Genomic DNA, 18,769 nt, shown 5'->3' with positions numbered 1-18,769 from the left:
ATCACGTCTTATCATCTATAACTCTTTCTCTCGTTGGTATTTATTGGTTGTAGGCTGATATATTAATCGAATATGAAGAAAATTTATATTATGCTGCGCCACTCCATATTCAGAAATTGCAAGAGCAATTTAGATAAATCAGCCTTCAACTGTATCAGGTTATCATAAGTTGATTTTAGGCTGAGGTTTTTATTACATTATTACATAGGGTTCCCTCTGAGATTCGAATTATTTAATGAGCAGTGCAATGAAACAATCAGGCAAATATAAGATTCAATTCAAACAAAATTATTTAATGCAGTGTCACATAAATTACATTATAACACAGTATTCCAACAGGGACATTACAATTAAACGAATACAAAGCTCTCATAAAGATTCTAGTATACTACTCAGCTGAGCTTAAACTTTATACTTAAAGATTATATTTAACAGATCTTATCCTTCTTGTTACAATGGACTTCTATCATAACTTTACTCTGATCACGGTTACATTTCAAAACATTTTAAATATCAAATCAGTTCAAGATATTCGCAAAGAATGCAACTCATGAACCATCAGACATTCATTTGTAATTCTCTAAGCTCAGTCTAACCTTAACCTTCTTTCATCATCATTATATTCATCTGCCTAAGGCAAGTTGAGGCTAACATGAACATTAGCTAATCTGTTTGCAGCTTGGTTATTAAATTTCAGTGGAAGTTTAGACAACTTATAATCTTCATGTTTTCTGTCTGTTTCCTTTTTGGCTTTCCTTGCAATATCTTTCCTTCTCTGCTTCTTTTTTGGAGAAAACATTTCAGTAGGACATGTGCAAGAATGTCCATACTACTACAACTATTATTAGAATATGTGGTGTGATTCTTCTCTGATCTTCTCCCTTTTCTTTTTTTTTTTTTCATGCTGTTTTTAAATTTATTTTCTCACACATGTTTTCAAAGCAGGTTTATCTTTGTTTTTCTTTTTGTCTAATAACCAAAGTCTCTGCACCATGAAGAACTGTAGAAAGTGTTGGTCTATATGCCAACCTGGTTGGCCGAGTGGTTAGTCCATAGCCTTTTGGCTGGTCCGCTCTCCAGCGAAAAGGCTGTGGATTCGAATCCCGGCATGGGCATGGATGTTTGTGATTGTCTGTGGAAATACTAGTGGTGGCGACGGGTGGTAGATGGCATTGGTATAGTTGCTGTTAGTGATAGTTGGTGGATTGAGTGGTGGAGACAGAGAGCTGTAGAGTAGGTGTCCTCTCTCAATGAGTCTTTGTACTCCCTGGAGGTCCAATAATAATAATAATATACTTTTAAGTTCTTTAGAGAGATGTGTTTTCTGTCAGACCAGCCTAGATTTATTATGTGTTTAATGGTGTTTTCATAATTTAACCTCTTTACGTCTAAGTAATTAAATTTTTTGACCTGTTTCAGTTTATTTCTATCCACTTCTGTCTTCTCCATCTCTATCTGTTGCCATTGTGTTGGTTTTATTAAACTTTATTGACACTGCATAGTCTTTGCTGTTCTTATGTAATTTTTCAATTATATACTTTAAGTTTTCTTTATTATTTTATATGATGTAAATTTATATACAATACTTTATATGGTGTATTTTATACACCATATAAAGTATTGTATATAAATTTACAATACAATAAAAATATACAATTTATTACACAAGGGTGGTCTGAAAAGTTCTCAGCCTAACAATGAAAAAACAAATTTATAATTTCAAAATTATTTTTATTTTTCAACATAATCTCTCTTAAGACTAATACATTTATTCCAGTAATGCTCCACTGCCATTATCCTGTCCCTGTAGTGGTTCTCAGTAAGATCTGCAATTCTTATCTTATTCTACAACTGCAGTCACCTCTTGATTCGAAGAAAAACACTGACCAGCGAGGAAGAGTTTTTGTTTTGGGAAGACATAGAAGTCAGAGGGAGCCAAATCTGGGGAATAGGATGGATGTTCCAACAATTCATAGTGCAGACCACTTAATTTTCCCATTGCCAAAACATCTTTGTGGGCAGGTGCATTGTCCTGATGAAAGATGATTTTTTTTTCTTCTGCAAACCTGGTCTTTTCTCATAAATTTTTTTTATCTAATCTGGTTAAAAGATCGGAATATTATTCCCTTGTTATTGTTTTACCCTTTTCAAGATAACTAATAAACAAAATGCCTTTAGCATCCCAAAACATGCTGTTTGAATTCTGGTGTGTAATGGTGAATCCTAGTCTCATCCATATAATAAATCGACACACAAAATCGGTTTTATTCTTTTTAAATTCTCCAAGCACTGTTTAGAGATTTTCATGTGAGTGTGTTTTTGATCTGCTGTGAGCAAGAGTAGTACCCATCTTGTGCAAAGCTTTTTCATTTGCAATTCTTCATGCAAAATATATCCTTCACGTTCTTTTGAAATGCCTAGTCTCAACAATTTCATGCACTTTGACTCACCGATCATCCAGTACCATATTCTACTTGATCAATGATTTCTGGTGATTTGTTAGACTTTTTGGACGTTCTTCATGTCGATCATCTTCAAGGCTGGTACGGCCATGACTAAACTTTGTAGCCCGTTTCTTAATTGTCAGAATCAAAGGAGAAGAGTGCCCATAAACATTTATGAACTTTGAATGAATTTCTTTTGGCATTAAACCTTCTTTAACAAAGAATTTTATAATGCATGATACTCAATTTTATCCATTTCAAGGGATACAGACAATACTTCAGACAGCTGTATAAAACAAGCTACTTGACAGAATGAGTTGCAATTGAACATGGATGCTTATGACAGTGTATCAACTTAGAAAAAAAAAATCTTGCCAATGGTGTTGCCATCTATAGTCGAGGCCGAGAACTTTTCAAACAACCCTCATATTTCACCATATTTTACATGATGTAAATTTTGTCAGTTTTAAATTTCCAATTATGTTAAAATATCTATTCTGGGATAGAGAATTTTACCAGTTTCTCTCCCCCCCCCCCACACAGATTAAACAAATATGATGAGAGCAGACATTACTGTGAGAAACCTCTCTTGACACTGCTCACAAAAGAAATAGCTTTGAATGAATTGCCAGAATGATAAGCTTAAGATAGGTAGTGAAATAAAATGAGGTTGTATTGTTACGAGGTAATTTTGTAATAGAAGTATTCTTCTTATTGTGCTATCTTCTATCGAAGGTCAGCGACCATCTTGGCGAACAAACCGCGCTCTTGTGCTAATCTGAGCAGTTGTGCACTGCTCTTTCCTGTCCACGTCTTGATGTTGTCAAACTATGATATTCTTTTTCTTCCTCTAGTTCCTTTGCCACCAATTCTTCCTATCAAAATAGTTTGTAGAAGTTGGTATTTGCTGTTTCTCATGATGTGGCCATGATATGATGTTTTTCGTTTCTTGATTATTTGTACAAGATGTTTAGCTTTGCCAATGGATTTTAAGACATCTTCATTGGTAATTTTTTCTGTCCATGATATCTTTAGCATTCTTCTGTATAGCCACATCTCAAAGGCTTCAATTTTCTTGATGATTGTCGCCTTCAATGTCCATGTTTCAACTCCATAGAGCAGAATAGACCACACGTAGCATTTCAGCATTCGGCATCTGACCTCCATGTTTAGGTCTTTATTGCAGAATAATGTTCTCATTTTCATGAAGGACTGCCGTGCAACTTCAATCCTTGTCTTTATATCTATTTCTGGATCCCACCGTTCATTAAGCCAGCAACCAAGATATTTATATCTTGACACTTGATCAATATTTTTCCCATTGAGTGTCAGTTTCATTGATGAGGCTGGATGTTTGCTGATGATCATGTATTTTGTCTTGTTGATGTTTATATTTATTCCCATTCTTTGGCTTTCTATGTATACTCTGTCAATGAGTTTTTGGAGATCCATAATATTATCTGCAATTAGCACGGTGTCATCTGCATATCGAAGGTTGTTAACAATCTTTCCATTTATTGCGATTCCCTCTGAACATTCTTCCAATGCTTTTTTAAAGATTACCTCTGCATATATGTTGAACAGGAGTGGTGAGAGCACACATCCTTGTCTCACTCCTCTTTTGATGTTAATATCACTGGTGGTAATGTTGTCTAATTGAACGGTAGCTGACTGATTCCAATACAGATTTGTTATTAGTCTTATGTCTTGTTCGTCTAGCCTTATTTGTTGAAGAACTTCTATTAAGTTAGTGTGTCTGACTTTGTCGAATGCTTTTTCAAAATCTATGAAACACATAAAGACAGATTTCTGTTTTTCTATGCATTTTTGTATCAATATTTGGGTACAGAAAAGGGCCTCTCTAGTACCAAAACCATTCCGAAAGCCGAATTGTGTTTCACTTAGAGTTTCTTCACTTTTTCTATAAATACGATTCTGAATTACTTTCAAAAATATTTTTAATGTTTGGCTCATTAGACTAATAAGTTGGAAGTCACCATAGGAATTCGCTTTGGGTTTCTTTGGGACAGTGATAAATGTAGATTTGAGCCAATCTGATGGAAATTCATCACTTTCATATATTTTATTAAATAGTTTTTCAAGAAGTTTGATGTTATCTGGTTCTATTAATTTTAAAAATTCTGTTTGCACACCATCTGGTCCACTGACTTTTCCTGTTTTACTTGTTCGTATAGCATTCTCTATTTCGCATGATTGCTGGTCCTTGAATGTTATCTTTTATATTTATAGGCTTCTGTCTAGTATCATTGAAAAGTTCTGTTACATATTTTACCCAAATCTGTGCTTTATTCTCTTCTTCTAGAACTATTTTTCCATTTTCGTCTCTTAGAGACACTATTTGCTTTTTCCTCAGTTTTCCAGAAATTTCGTTGATTTTCTTATACAGATTGAAATTATCATGTTTCTTCTGAAGCAGTTCAATTTCAGTACATAAAATTTTCATCCAATTTTCCTTGGCTTCTTTTATTTTTTTCTTGATGATGTTATGTGTTTCTGTATACCTGGCAAGGTCTTTGTTTTTGTACATTCTTCTTGTATCAGTAAGAGAAAGAATCTCATCTGTCATCCATTCCTGTTGTTTTATATTATTCACATAACCTACTTCTTCAATACTTGTTGTTACGATGGCATTCTTTAAGCTATTCCAAAGAGATTCCACACTTGTTCTTTACTTCTATGTTAGTCTGTTGTAATTGCAGGTTAAGCTGTGTCTTGGCACTTTTATTTATGTTCGTGTCTTTCAGTTTTTCTACATCAATTTTCTTTTTCTTCTTTTGTGATTTTTTAGCTGATTTTAATCTAAGACATACTTCTGCAACTATGGGATTGTGATCTGATGAGATATCTGCTCCAGGATAAGTCTTTGCACTCTTTATACTACTGTGGAATCTTTTATTTATCAGTATATAATCAATTTGATTTCTGACAATGTTATGTTGGTTATCTTGAGGCGATTTCCAAGTATACAGTCTTCTGGGTGGAAGTTTAAACCAGGTATTTGCTATTATAGAATATTATAGAATAGAAGTATTAGAAAATTCATTATAATTAAATGAAGTAAGAGATTAATTACATTAAAACTAGATATTCATACTAGAGCAAATAAAGAGAATATTCACTTTAGAAGTAGAAGCTGTTAAACCAGAAAAATGCATTACATGTTATGGCTGCTACTAATGCATAAATACATAGCTCACACAGATTGCATGTAAATATTCTAAGAATACTTGCAATGGAAACAGAAGCCATTTGACTTCCTCTTTCTATATCAGTTTTGCTTTGCAAATTCTGTCTATTTATTATTATTATTATGTGACTCATCGACGGAGAGTGTGCCAACAGCATCGAACGATTTCTCCTTCCAACTACTAACCGCGCTCAAAATTGCTTAACTTTTTGTATGAGCCATTAGTAGCAGAGGCTCTACTGTTATATCTTTTCTTTCTCTTAAGTGTATATTTATTTATTTTATGTTTTATTGTTTTAATTACTATCTTGTTATACACTTGTTATGATATTATCTCTCATCCCTTTACGTAGTATTGTATCTTAGCTAAAACCTATTCCTTCAGTGGCCTATCATTCCGATAGATCACGGGTGCAAATCCTACAAACAAAGAGAATGCCTTAGGCTAGGGCCAATTTTCCTTGGTTGCAATTCTGGAGTTAACTCCTTTTCAGAATTAAGAAAAATTTATTTTTTGAAGCTGCACCATCTTAATTCCTATACAAGAGAAATCTCCTTGTCAGGGAGTTAACACGCAGACTGTCACACGATCTTGGAATCTAGTAATCAACAAGCTCTTAAATTACTTTCTTCAATTAGCAGTCGTAACCAGTAGTAACCCCCCCCCACTTGAATTTTTTTATACAGGTTCTAATTTAAGCAAGCAAGGTTTGAGAAATCAGGCAATTTACTTAGGTAAAAGAAACGAGAATGTTTATTCATTCTAAGGTATTGTTTTGATTACTATGTAATCAATAACTTTGATTACATAGTAATCAAAGTTATTCTAAACATAAAAATTTTGTTCCTGCAGGTAACACCAATCTATCAGACAAGATTTAATTACAATTAAAGCATTACACTAAAAGACATCAGCAAATCAAACTGTCCTATTCTCGTTCACTTATCACAGCTATGCAAGTGAATAACTACTCAATATCCAAAGATTAGATTATAATACACCGAAAATGATTGAAGGACAATATCTGTTATAATATACTTCTAGGATTACAACAATTTACCACAGGTTAAAGTACTAGAGTTCTGTCATATATTAGCAAGTCCTGTCACTTATTACATTAGCACATTAACTCTTCCTAGCTCTGTTTACAGTTCAATGGACAAATAAAAGGTTACGTTACCGGCCAAGTGGACTAAGCAGGAATTTCCTCTCGATCAATCTTTGCTGACTCCTCTCGGCTAGTTTCTTCGATCTGCTACCTGTTGTCCTCCGATTTTGCCAACTAATAATTACATTCACGAATCACTCCTGTGCCAATGATTGCGATACTACTCTGACAGATGGGTGCATGTGGTTCTGCATAAAGCTGCAGTCTTCACTGGCTGCTTAGCTGTGCCACTGCTATGTCTGTACCAGACCACTACCTGACCGCATGGCCGTTGTTGACCATTGTTCTTCCCATCCGCATGAACAACTTCTACTGGAACCCGAAACCAAGGGGGAGAGAGGCATGAACCAAGAAAAAAACCTTGAGCTCGTGCCGCCAAATCTTTTATATCCATCGCGGCTGCTCTCCCTACTACGTCACCGATTGCTGACGGTATCTAAGCCTTTTGCACTCCATGCTATCTTCTCTCCGATATGTCTCCTACGTGAGTGCCTTGCACGTGCCTCGGACTTCGAATCGCGACTACCTGGGGGTTATGTCTACAAGCCAATTAAACCAGTGTGAACTTTGCTCTAACTGCTCTAACTTTCTTGTTCCAGTGTAACCTTCACAAAGACTTTTATGGTTCTTGTCTGTTATTTACAGGACAGTTTACAATATAACACATACAAAATTTCATTAAGAAAGTATTATTACATTATTTACAAAATCACTTACACCTATGTACAAGCATTTCCTTTCGAGAATTTTGGCATCTTAGTTAAATCCCAAATGAAATGCTTAATAATAAATTAAATCTTTCATTCCAGATTTAACGCTACCAATCGACCAACCTTTGCTGGCAAATTAAACATCTCCATATTTAATTTACCATCTTTGCTGAAAATTTATGCCTAAATAGCTGAAATATTCACTTGTTCTATAATTTCTCCATTCAGGATGCATGTGATGTTTTTCAATGTTTCTGCCTATTTTCATTGTCTGTTTATTACTAATTTTCACACCAAATTTTTAACACCAGTTATTCAATTTAGTGAATAACTACTCAATATTCAAATACTGGATTTATTTGAAATGTAACGTCATCTGCATAAAGAGCTGAGATTAACATTTCCAATTTTAATATCAGGTTTAATACCACTTTCCTTCATAACATGATCCATATTGATAATGAATAAGAGTGGAGATGATCTACACCCCTGTCCCCCTGATTTAACATCAAACCATTTTCTTATACTGCCTTCATAGCTGCTGACTTACAACTGAAATGTATTGCTTGATATAATATCATATTTACAGTTATATCAGTGGTTCCCAAAGTGTGCGCTGTGGTGCCCTGGGGAGCCGTGGCTTCCTCACAGGGGCGCCGCGATTACAAAATTTTCATAATTTTATTTCCATTTTCAATTCCATGTGGTAGGACGTGACATCTAGTGCCCCTGGTGCAAACCAGTAACTCACTTTGTAATAACTTTTGCAGAAGCCTCTACAAATGGTTACTAGATGGTGCTCTACAATAATTAAGTTTCTCGATTGTTTTAGTAGTTTATTGAACTTTCTCAGTATTTTGTGTTTGTATATAAATAGCTGTCGGTTTCATGCAGTCTTAGTGTTGAATTAGTTTTCGGAGATTGTGTGAACTGAATATTGTTGTGATTTAGTCAAGTGAAATTTTTGAAGTATTTCTTCTTGTATGTATTTTTAAAAATGGATCGGTTTTTACTAAACTGTAATAAGCATTGTGTGAGAGAGAAAATAAAGATGGGGCACACTGTCAAATAGTGGCAAGAGTGTGAAGAAGCATAAATATCGAAAATATGCTGACAATTATTTGGACTTTAGTTTTACATCGACAGAAGTGCAGTGGTGAATGGAGACTGCAGTGTGTACTGTGTATGACAGTTTTGGCACCAGAGTGCACACTACCAAGTAAGTTGAAACGCCATTTAGAAACCAATCATCCCAGCATGGTTAGTACATCTCGTGACTACTTTACCAGAGAGTTAAAAGAAGTGAATCAACAAAAAGGTAGTTTTTATAAGCAGGCGTCAATACTAAGCAGTGCTTTGCTAGCATCTTACAAGGTGGCACATAGAATCGCAAAATATAAGAAGCCTCATACCATCGCAGAAGAACTCATTCTACCGGCTGCTGTAGATATGGTGAACATCATGATTGGTGAGTCTGCTGGGAAGATGCTTTCAAAAATGCCTTTGTCCAATAACACCATCAGTCGCAGAATACAACACATAGTGGTGGACCTCAATGATCAATTAATTGAAAAAATAAAAGGGAAGGAATTTGTGTTGCAGCTGGATGTGGCCACAGATAATAATAATGATGCTCACTTGATTTGCTATGTACTGTTTATACATGGTAATAACATTGTAGAAGAACTTCTCTTTTGTAAAAGTATCACTGCTGGTGCTAAGGCTCAAGACTTGTTCGAGATCCTTGATACTTTTATATCCGAAAATAATTTGAAGTGGACTAAGTGTGTTGGTGTCTGTACTGATGGTGCTCGTTCTATGTCCTGCTGTTATGGAGGATTGCAGGCACTTATTCGAAGCAAAGTCCCCTGATGCACTGTGGACCCATTGCGTTATTCACAGGGAAGCACTCGCACCAAAATATCCGAGTTCTACATTGAACCAGGTCTTAGAAGTAAACTTTATAAAACCTCGGCCGTTGAAGGTAAGGTTTTTCAAAAAACTATGTGAGGATATGGGATCCGAGCACACATCTTTGTTGTACTACAGCACTTCGCAATGGCTCTCTCGTGGTAATGTTTTGTCTGGTATGTTTGAACTGCAACAGGAAATTTATATTTTTCTTAAAGAGGAAGACCACAAGTATACTGAAAATTTTGTGAATGAAGATTTTTTGGTAAAACTAGCATACTTATGTGATATTTTTGAAAAGATGAATGCTCTGAATCTCTCCTTGCAGGGATGCAACATACACCTTTTAAAGTCGATTGAGAGAATTTCAGCTTTTATGAAAAAACTAAAACTATGGAAAAGAAAAATGGATGAAGATGGAGGCAAAGAATGTTTCCCCATGTTGCAACAGTTTTTGACCTCCAATGGAATTGATTTCTCTCTAGGTATGAAATCCATTTTTGAAGAGCTTATCACCTGGTTTGAGAAATATTTTCAAAACGATAATATTGATAAATTTGCATGGATTCAAGATCCATTTAATGCCAGTGCTCCATCTGAATTTACTGCTGCAGAAGAAGAGAATCTTATTGAGTTGTCTTGCGACAATATGTTGAAAACAAAATTTAGCAGCATGGAAAACTGAATTTTGGATATCAGTAAAAGATGAATATCCCCTTCTGAGTGAAAAAGCTCAGAGAATTTTAATTCCATTTGTGACTTCTTATTTGTGCGAAGCTGGATTTTCGGCGGTCGCTGGGATAAAAACTAAGTATCATGCAAAAATCAATGTGCAGAAGGAAATGAGGGTGGCTGTATCCAGTTTGATTCCAAGATTTGAGAAAATGTGCGGTGATCAACAGGCTCATCCATCCCACTAATGATAGTTAGTTGAATTTGTTCAATTAATTTTTATTTTGTGATCTTAAATACACGTTTTATTTATTTTTACCTAACTCTTTAATTAAAAAAAAGTTATTCACTATTTCGCAAAGTGTACTTGTTAGAATTTGACATAGGGTGCCTTGGGAAAACCTGGATTCAGCAAGGGCGCGAAAATCGAAAAAGTTTGGGAACCACTGAGTTATATGGTGTAAATGTGAACAACAATTTTAACAGCTTTTCTCTTGTTACCTTGTCATATGCCTTTTCCAGATCTACAAAACTTAAATACAGATTCTTGGTATGTTAACATGATCTCTTAACTATTTGTCTTAAAGTAAAAATCTGATCCTGATGACCTCAATTTTGCCTGACTTCAACTTTGTTCTTCTCCAAGCTTTCCTTTCACAATTTTTCTTACCTCTTTCTCAAGTATACTTGCATAAATCTTACCAGGAACACTTAATAGGGAGATTCCTCTGTAATTCTTGCATTCAGTTTTATTTCCCTTTTTATGGATGGGTACTGCGAGAGCTCTACTCCATCTGAAATTCGAACCTCTGACCAGGCCTTCTGAACTATGTAGTGTATCATTATAAAACTTTTATAGTTCTATATTTAAGCATTTTTGGTAGACTATCATTGATTCTAGCTGCCTTTCCACATTTCAGGTTTTTGATGGTTTTTTCTTCATTTGATATATATTCCTGATTGCATTCCTGTTGAGTGTTTTCTACCATCATGCTTTATTGCTTCTTTCATTTAATAATCTTTCAAAGCAATTACTCCAGGCATAGACTGTCTTTACCTTCAGTTTCATGTCACCTTTATCATCTCTGATTCCTTTTATAGTATTCTTTCCTCTATTTCTGAGCTTTTTCAATAGCCTATATAATATTTTGCAGCCTTCCTGATATTTCTGTGTTCTTACCAAAGTCTTCCCATGACTTTTGTTTTGCCAGTTTCACACAGTTCTTCACTTTGTTACATTTTTCTCTGTATTCTCCAAGAGCACATGCTGACTTATTTGCCAGGAACTTTTAATAATGCTTTCTTCTTTTTCTTGACCACTGACCACCTCTGTAACTTTTTGAGTCCACCATTGAGCTTTGATTTTTCTATCCTTGCTGATAACCTTACTGCATACCTCTCTGGCTGAATCAGTGAATGTTTCTTTTAGGGTTTGTTTTCAAATTCTCATTTTTTTTCTTGTATAATGTTTGTGCATTTGAGTCTACAGTTCAATTCTGGAAACTGTTCAGCTTTCATTCATTTCAAAACTTTTTTATGCACCTTCTTTTCAATATGAAGTTTGACTTTATCCTGCTCTGGTGATCACTTCAGATTTCAAATCATCTGTATACTCTTTGTGTCCTGGACCAGTGGGGGTAACACCACTATCAACAATAACTTAATCAATGAGACTTTTCTTATTTCTTGCATTATTATGTCTCTATGTGAATTTATTTTTATTTTCATGTTGAAACATTGTTAATAATAACTAGTTCCATGTCCTAAATTGAAATCCAGAAAATACTTACCATTATTATAAACTTTTAGTTTTTCCAAAGTTTTCCAAAACATTTCTATATGTCTGATAATCATTTCCTTCTTTGCTGTGTAGATCCCCAGCAAGTACTAACTTTTCCTTTTTCATTGGAATGGTGTCCATGAAAGTACATGTTAAAAAAAAAAAAAAAAAAATGGTAACAGTCCATTTTAGAGACAGTGGCTGGAGGGAATCTTTGAGAGTGACACCATTGATTAGCTGAACAACATTAAACAAAAATGGGGGAGGGAGGGGCTTTTAGTCTGCCACCCCAAATGTGAGAGCAGCATTCTGAGTTGAACAGATCTGAGATTAGTACAGAGTTAGTAGCTGAAGAGCAACATCTTTGGCATAAGAAGGTAACATGTTTTAGAGGCTGAGGGAGCTGCAGATGTGATGTCTTTTGTGACAAGAAATGTCAGATTTAAATGTCATCCCACAAAGAGTGCTGTGTAGCTAGTTGGGTATTGTCATAGATAAGGGAAGGATAAAGGGGAAAAAAAATCTTAGGTGACCTAACATGATGATAATGATTATTATTTATTTTTATTTTTTGCAAGAGGAAAAAAAAATAAGGGAGAACTGTATTTTGGTAGCATTGAAAGTGAATAGGTAATTATTATCCCACTGAAGGATATATGAAGAACAGTGTTTAGGACACTGATTATTAAAGACATTGAACCTTGGAATGTTTCAGCACTGCAAAGTTTGAGGAATGAGCAGGAGTAATGGAGACCATGCTGTCATCAACAAAACTAAAATTAGTAAGAGTAAGTCATTTATGTGTGAGTGGAAGAAAGTGGCTATAACAATCCTGAGAAACACCTGCATTAATTCTTTTCAGGAAGGGAAATATGAAAAGAGAACAACATCATCTATCATTACACACAGTGAATGACATATAGTAGGTAGCTAGCCCTAACTTATGTTATTCTCCTGGTTGGCAATTTGCTAACCCTGTCAAGTGCCCTGCAAAAATGTCAATGGAAACATCCAAACCTTTACATGGCATGTGTCCAAAAGTGGGTGATTGTAGGCAAGGGTTGGCTCTTGATGACCATCTGTGTTATTTTAGCACATTGAGGCAAGGTGGGGACAAGAGATTAGTAGTTTGATAGCAGACGATTTTCTTTTCTTTCTTTCTTTCTTTTTTTGGGATGGGCTGAATATTAATTTTTACATTCTTACTGAAGTCTTCCATGATAAAAGCTGTGACGAATTTGGTAAGAATATAGACAGTAAATAAAGTTAAACATAATAGAGGCATGAAATGTTGTGGAGGAAAGAGTACTGTAAAGAAATCAGATGATAAAGGAACATAAAATCTTTTAAGAGAAAGATTACTGTCATTATTACATGACACCTCCAACGACTCATCGATATCTTGAACTAATTCAAAGGATTAAACTTTAAAAAATTGTTAAACAGAGAGATTAAGATTAGGGTTATGTTGTGTTTCACACATTTCAAGGAATAGATGATCGAATTTAAATCTACCATAGTAAAATATCTTTGTCTGATTCCAATGAACCTGTCTAGTGTTGATGTATGAGAAGCAAGGCCTTAACCCCCCCCCCCCCATCCTCCATCATCCCTGATTCTGGAAATCTTAAATCTGGGTGTTATTTGATGATCATAGTAGAATGGCCAGTCTGCCCAAAATAACAAAATTGACATGAACAAGGTACTTGATAGACACTTGGTAAGTGTTGTGGAGGTAATTTATTTTTTGTAGATGATAGGAAAGGAGATAGCTTTCATTCTGTTTGAAAGTAATGTACATGTTGTATTTGTAGAGAATTCTTGGTATTTGTTCAGAAGTCCCTTTAAGGTAGGATAGGGTATGGAAATTCTCTTCAAATCAGATTGTAATCTGGCTGAAGGATGATAATTATCAATTATTTTCTGATGGTAGATTCTTTATATCCATTAGACAAAACAAAGTGATTCATATTTTATTTATTTATTTTGATAAAAGGAGTTCAAAGAAGAAAATTTACATGTTCTCTGTTCAAGACTTTTGATAATACCTGTCTTGTATGAAGAATGATATCTTATCTTAGTAATCCGTAATCCACACGCAATATAAAAACATTCAATATTGCCTGTGGAGTTACGGATTACTAAGATATCCAGAAATGGAAGACTGCTGCTAGACTCAAGTTCAATAGTGAACTTGATGCGGTTATATCAGCAGTTTATCCTATCCAAAAACTGAAGTAATTCTGTTTCAGAGTGGGTCCAGACTGCAAACATCAAAACTACATGGTCTTCATTCCCTTTCTTGAAACACTACCATTGTCATCAAAAAAGCTGACAAAAGTAATGCCACAGTTTTGATGAAAACCACTGAGAATCACAAACTGAATGCTTTATTATGGGACAGATCAACATAGTACAATGTAGTATAATTATTTGTGATGAGTCTTTGAACTCCATGGTTGGAAGTAATATTAATAATCAGCATGGATTCTACTCAAAGTCAAATAAATGAATTACTGTATTTTTGGACCATAAGACGCACCCCAAATTTATGAGACAATTTTTAGAATAAATATATTATTATATAAAAATATTCACAAACTTTAAATTTCATTTATTATTACCATAACTTGCATTAGAAGCATTCAGTTCATCTTCACTCATCTCGTTACTGTCACTTTTCATATTGTTGTCTAAACTATTGTTATCACTCTCTTCAAAAACTAAGTCATCTTCAGTACCGTCCATTGTGTTACTTATGCTGCATTATTTAAAAGACTTAGTAATCGTCTCATCCGTTCAAAACCGCATACGCTTGCCCACTAACTACTGTTGACGCTGATCAAGTTTTCGTATGTAAATCAGGGATTCCCACATATGCAGTGAAACACGTGTTTGGCTCATATCGAAAACATGGGAATCCAAGACTTACCCAGAATCACCTACCTTCGGACCATAAGATGCACCCCAATTTAGACTAAGTCAATTTCTCTACATGAAAAGGTGCTTCTTATGGTCCGAAAAATATGGTAGTGGATCAAACATATTCTTTAGATGCTAGTACTGTCGAAATTTGTAAATTCATCAAACCAATGCAATAGTTGATTGTATCAGTTCTCCTACTTACTATTTAGTTAAATACCTTTCGAATCTTCTTCAAAACCTCATTAGCCAAACCGTCTCTTACGTGAAAAATAGCATTGACTTCAAGGAGAAAGTTGAAGATATTTGTTGGCTGGAATTTCAAATTATGGTCTCTCTTGATATGGTTTCTCTGTTTGCAAACATGCCTCTCCAAGAAATGAGAATTAGGCACATTAAATTGTTTAAATTTACCATTAATGCAGGAATTACTTCAGTTTTTTGAACAGAATAAACTCTTTATACAACTGCATCAAGTTCACTATTGAACATGAATCTACAGCAGTCTTCCCTTCCTGAATATCTTAGTAATCTGTAACTCCACAGGCAATATTGAATTTTTTATCTACAGGAAGCCTACCTTCATTGGCAGGTACATCTACCCATCTTCACATAAGACAGGTATTATCAAAAGTCTTGTACACAGAACATGTAAAATTTATTCTTCTGACTTTCTTTATCAGAAGAAATAAATAAAATATGAATCACTTTGTTGTCTAATGTATATAAAGAAACCACCATCCAGAAAATAAATGTTCCTTACAATCTTGTGTCCTGGTCCTATTTGAAGAAATTATGGGTATTTTTATGTTTGAAATATGGTGTCAGTAATAAATACTGTAGTTCATGTCCTGAACAGAGAACCTTGTTTTCAATTGTTTTTTTTTTTTGCAACTAAAATAAATGATAACAAAAAGGATATTTTTTGCATTAGGCATTAGAAAAACTTGTACCAACTAGTTTTGCTCACACATATGATAGATTCTTCAGGGTTTTTAAGAAAACACATAAAAATAGATGACTACATAGCCATGCAACTCTGAAACAAATCATTGTAATAGAAATTAAAAAAAAAAAAAAAATCATCCTAACAAGAATGTAGAGTAGTGTGGCAAGTACTAGCTGTCACCCAAGAAAGACCGAAGATAATTGTTGGCAAAATTAAATTCTGCCATGTTGAAAAATCTAATGAGAGATTTACAGATTTCATTTAATATAAGCCTTTGGTTTCTCTTAAGAGACCTGCGTGAATGGATAATTGTCACCGATTGTAAAAGTTTTCTTCTAAATACATCATAATGGAAATATCCCAATCTACTGTATGGCTAGTAGTTGAGGTATGGCTGACCAGACCAGATTATTCCTTTCTTTTTGTGCTTAACATCTCCAACATATTCTCTCTCACCTTCAATTCATGGCTTGTCTGCCCCACGTAAGCCAAATGGCATGAGCAAGATCCTGTAGACTCCTAGATGTTTGTAAAAGGGAGTGCTGTTTTTAGGAGATCTAAGATGGCTGTAAACAGTTTGAATTGGCATGAAAGTCACTCTGCTATTATGATTCTTGAAAAGAGCAGCAGTACTAATAAATTGCCAATTTATGGAATGGCATTTGAATCTGTACTGAATGTTCTGGTTATGGAGGAGATGGATGGTTTGAAAATGATATCTGCATGGGGTTCACCCCCCCCACCTTTTTTATTTTTTATTTTTTTATTTTTTTTCCACATCCCTTTGGGGAGGGGGGGCTGAGTCCTCCTGATGAGGGATTAAGTATATATAGTTTTTAGGAGTGTAGATCTGTGTGTGTGTTCATGGGGCCAGTTTGCCTGTTCTGAGGGATGAAAAACCTGAGTTTCCGGGTGGAGAAACCCTCTACCTCCATATGAGACTGGCTAACTCACCTTTTAGTCAAGAGAGACCAGATAAAGGTTCCTCACATCATAGACGGGAATCGAACCCAGGTCTTTCCGAGCTAAGGGCTGAGCTACTTTGTTTGAAAATGAAATCTTGTTAACTGTTTTCTTGGAATATCTATTAAGAACAAATCAGAAGAAAGGACTTGAAGTACTGTCTCAAGTTGATACTCATTTTGTAAAATAGAAACTGCTTAATTCTTGAGGATGTGGACAATGCTTAGCTTTGGAGAAGGATGGTTATGGTATGAAGCATGAAGACAGTATACAGTGTGAGAAAGTTTAAAATATACCAGTGTCAGGTTTCTTTATGATGAAGACATTTAGGAAAGGGACTTTACCATCCTTTTCTAGTTCTAATGTGGAATTAATTGTAAGTTTAAATGAGTTGAGAGAGCAAGTTGTGGTTTGGGAAGTCATGTTTCCAAACAATTAAGCCATCATCTATATATCTTCACCAAATGACTGGTTCTATGTAGTTTGAGCCAGAAAACATTTTTCAAAATTTTCAAAGGAGAGATCAGCCAACAGAGGAGATGAGGGGGCTATCTTTTGCTAGTGCAAACTGTTTGAAAGATATCACATAGATAGTTTAGTCATGCATATTATTAGGCATATCATGCTATATTTCACTTTATGTGACTGTCAGTCTGAACTGTTGTTTATAAAAAAAATCATTCTTCCAAAGAAATTGGATCAGACGAAGAGTGTTCAAATAGTTTGGCAACATCCAACAAAAAGAGGTCTTCAATACGGCTTCAAACATCATCGACAGAAACATTATTAAAGAGAGATGCTATCTCAAGACTAGTGAGAATGTCAGATGATGATGATATCTGTATAACCTGTTTCACTTTAAGATTGCAGGCAATTACTTCCTCATGGAAAATAGCCAATTCTGCAAATAGAAAATGGTCCCTTCTTAGGATGCAATTAAAATATTGTTTGGGCATAATATTATGAGAGTGTGTGTAGTCTTTTTTAAATCAAACAGAACATTTAAAATATTAGTACTACTTTAAAAAAAACCACAAAAATAAATAAATACACTGGCTGATTGTTTTGACCAATCGTGTCGTTTCGTGGTCACAGTATGATTTTAAAATCAGAACAAACAACATGCTGGACGAGACAGGTGTTTTGATTATGACTCCAAATTTTTTTCCTTGAAATTCTCACAAGAAAACATTGACAAGTCAGTCAAAGCAAATTTTGACTGAGTTGTCAGGGTGTAAAGCTTTGCGAACTTCACACCCTGGCAATACCAAAGAAGAGAGTGTAACGATGGTGAGCAAGCTGACCAGTGTTTCAGAGAGAACCATTTTCAGTGTGACAGCCGATAAAAAGACGTCATACATTCTGAAGACAACATCCAAAAAAAGCAGGTATGGCAGGGACTTGAACTCAGCCAATCCAGTGCAAAGCACTTGATGCCAAGATTTGACGACTTCATTTTGTGTGCCATTCACCAAAAGATTCATGAATTTTCCTTCAGGAATGAGCAGCCCACACTGAACAAGCTGATTGTTAAAGTTAACAGTGATTGCAATCCGCCACAAATATCAAGAATGATGGAGGATCTCTTCTTCAGATACATAAAACAGCAACATACATCAGCCTTCATAGAACAAGAGGATGCAATTGCTTGGCAACATTAATACCTTCAAACTATTCAACATCACTGACAAACTGGGAGGAGCATAATTTTTCTAGATGAAATGCGAATTAATTTCAGCCACACTACAACAAGCCAACGTGATACTAGCTGTGTGTATCTTTGGAGAGATAGTCTTAGAGAAATGGCAATTTGAGTTTTTGTAGTAAGTGCAATGGCTGCCAGTTCATTGTATTCCTAAGCATTTTTTTTTAAAATTTATTTTATTTCATTTTATTTTTTTGTGGGTGACAAAAAAAAGAAATCATTTTCATCAAAACAATATCTGTTAATTTAAGTAGGCTGTCAGAGAAGGAGCATGGAGGAATATGCACCTTCCTTGCGGTGGGCAGGCTGAAGTCTTAAAGTGGAATTAGAACATAT

At 34.9% G+C, this 18,769-nt stretch overlaps 1 protein-coding gene across 5 annotated transcripts in view; it reads left to right on the top strand.

Moving 5' to 3' along the window:
• Nucleotides 1-18,769, top strand: part of LOC150103910 (uncharacterized) — a 589,709-nt gene that overhangs the window by 162,425 nt on the left and 408,515 nt on the right. The window lies entirely within an intron of this gene.

The sequence above is a fragment of the Typopeltis vanoorti genome, chromosome 8, assembly GCF_054136105.1.
Source record: "Typopeltis vanoorti isolate ZY-2024b chromosome 8, IOZ_Tvanoo_1.0, whole genome shotgun sequence".
Taxonomy (NCBI): Eukaryota; Metazoa; Arthropoda; class Arachnida; order Uropygi; family Thelyphonidae; genus Typopeltis; species Typopeltis vanoorti.
The sequence above is the reverse complement of the archived record's forward strand: the minus strand, read 5'-3'. Positions and strand labels throughout refer to the sequence as shown.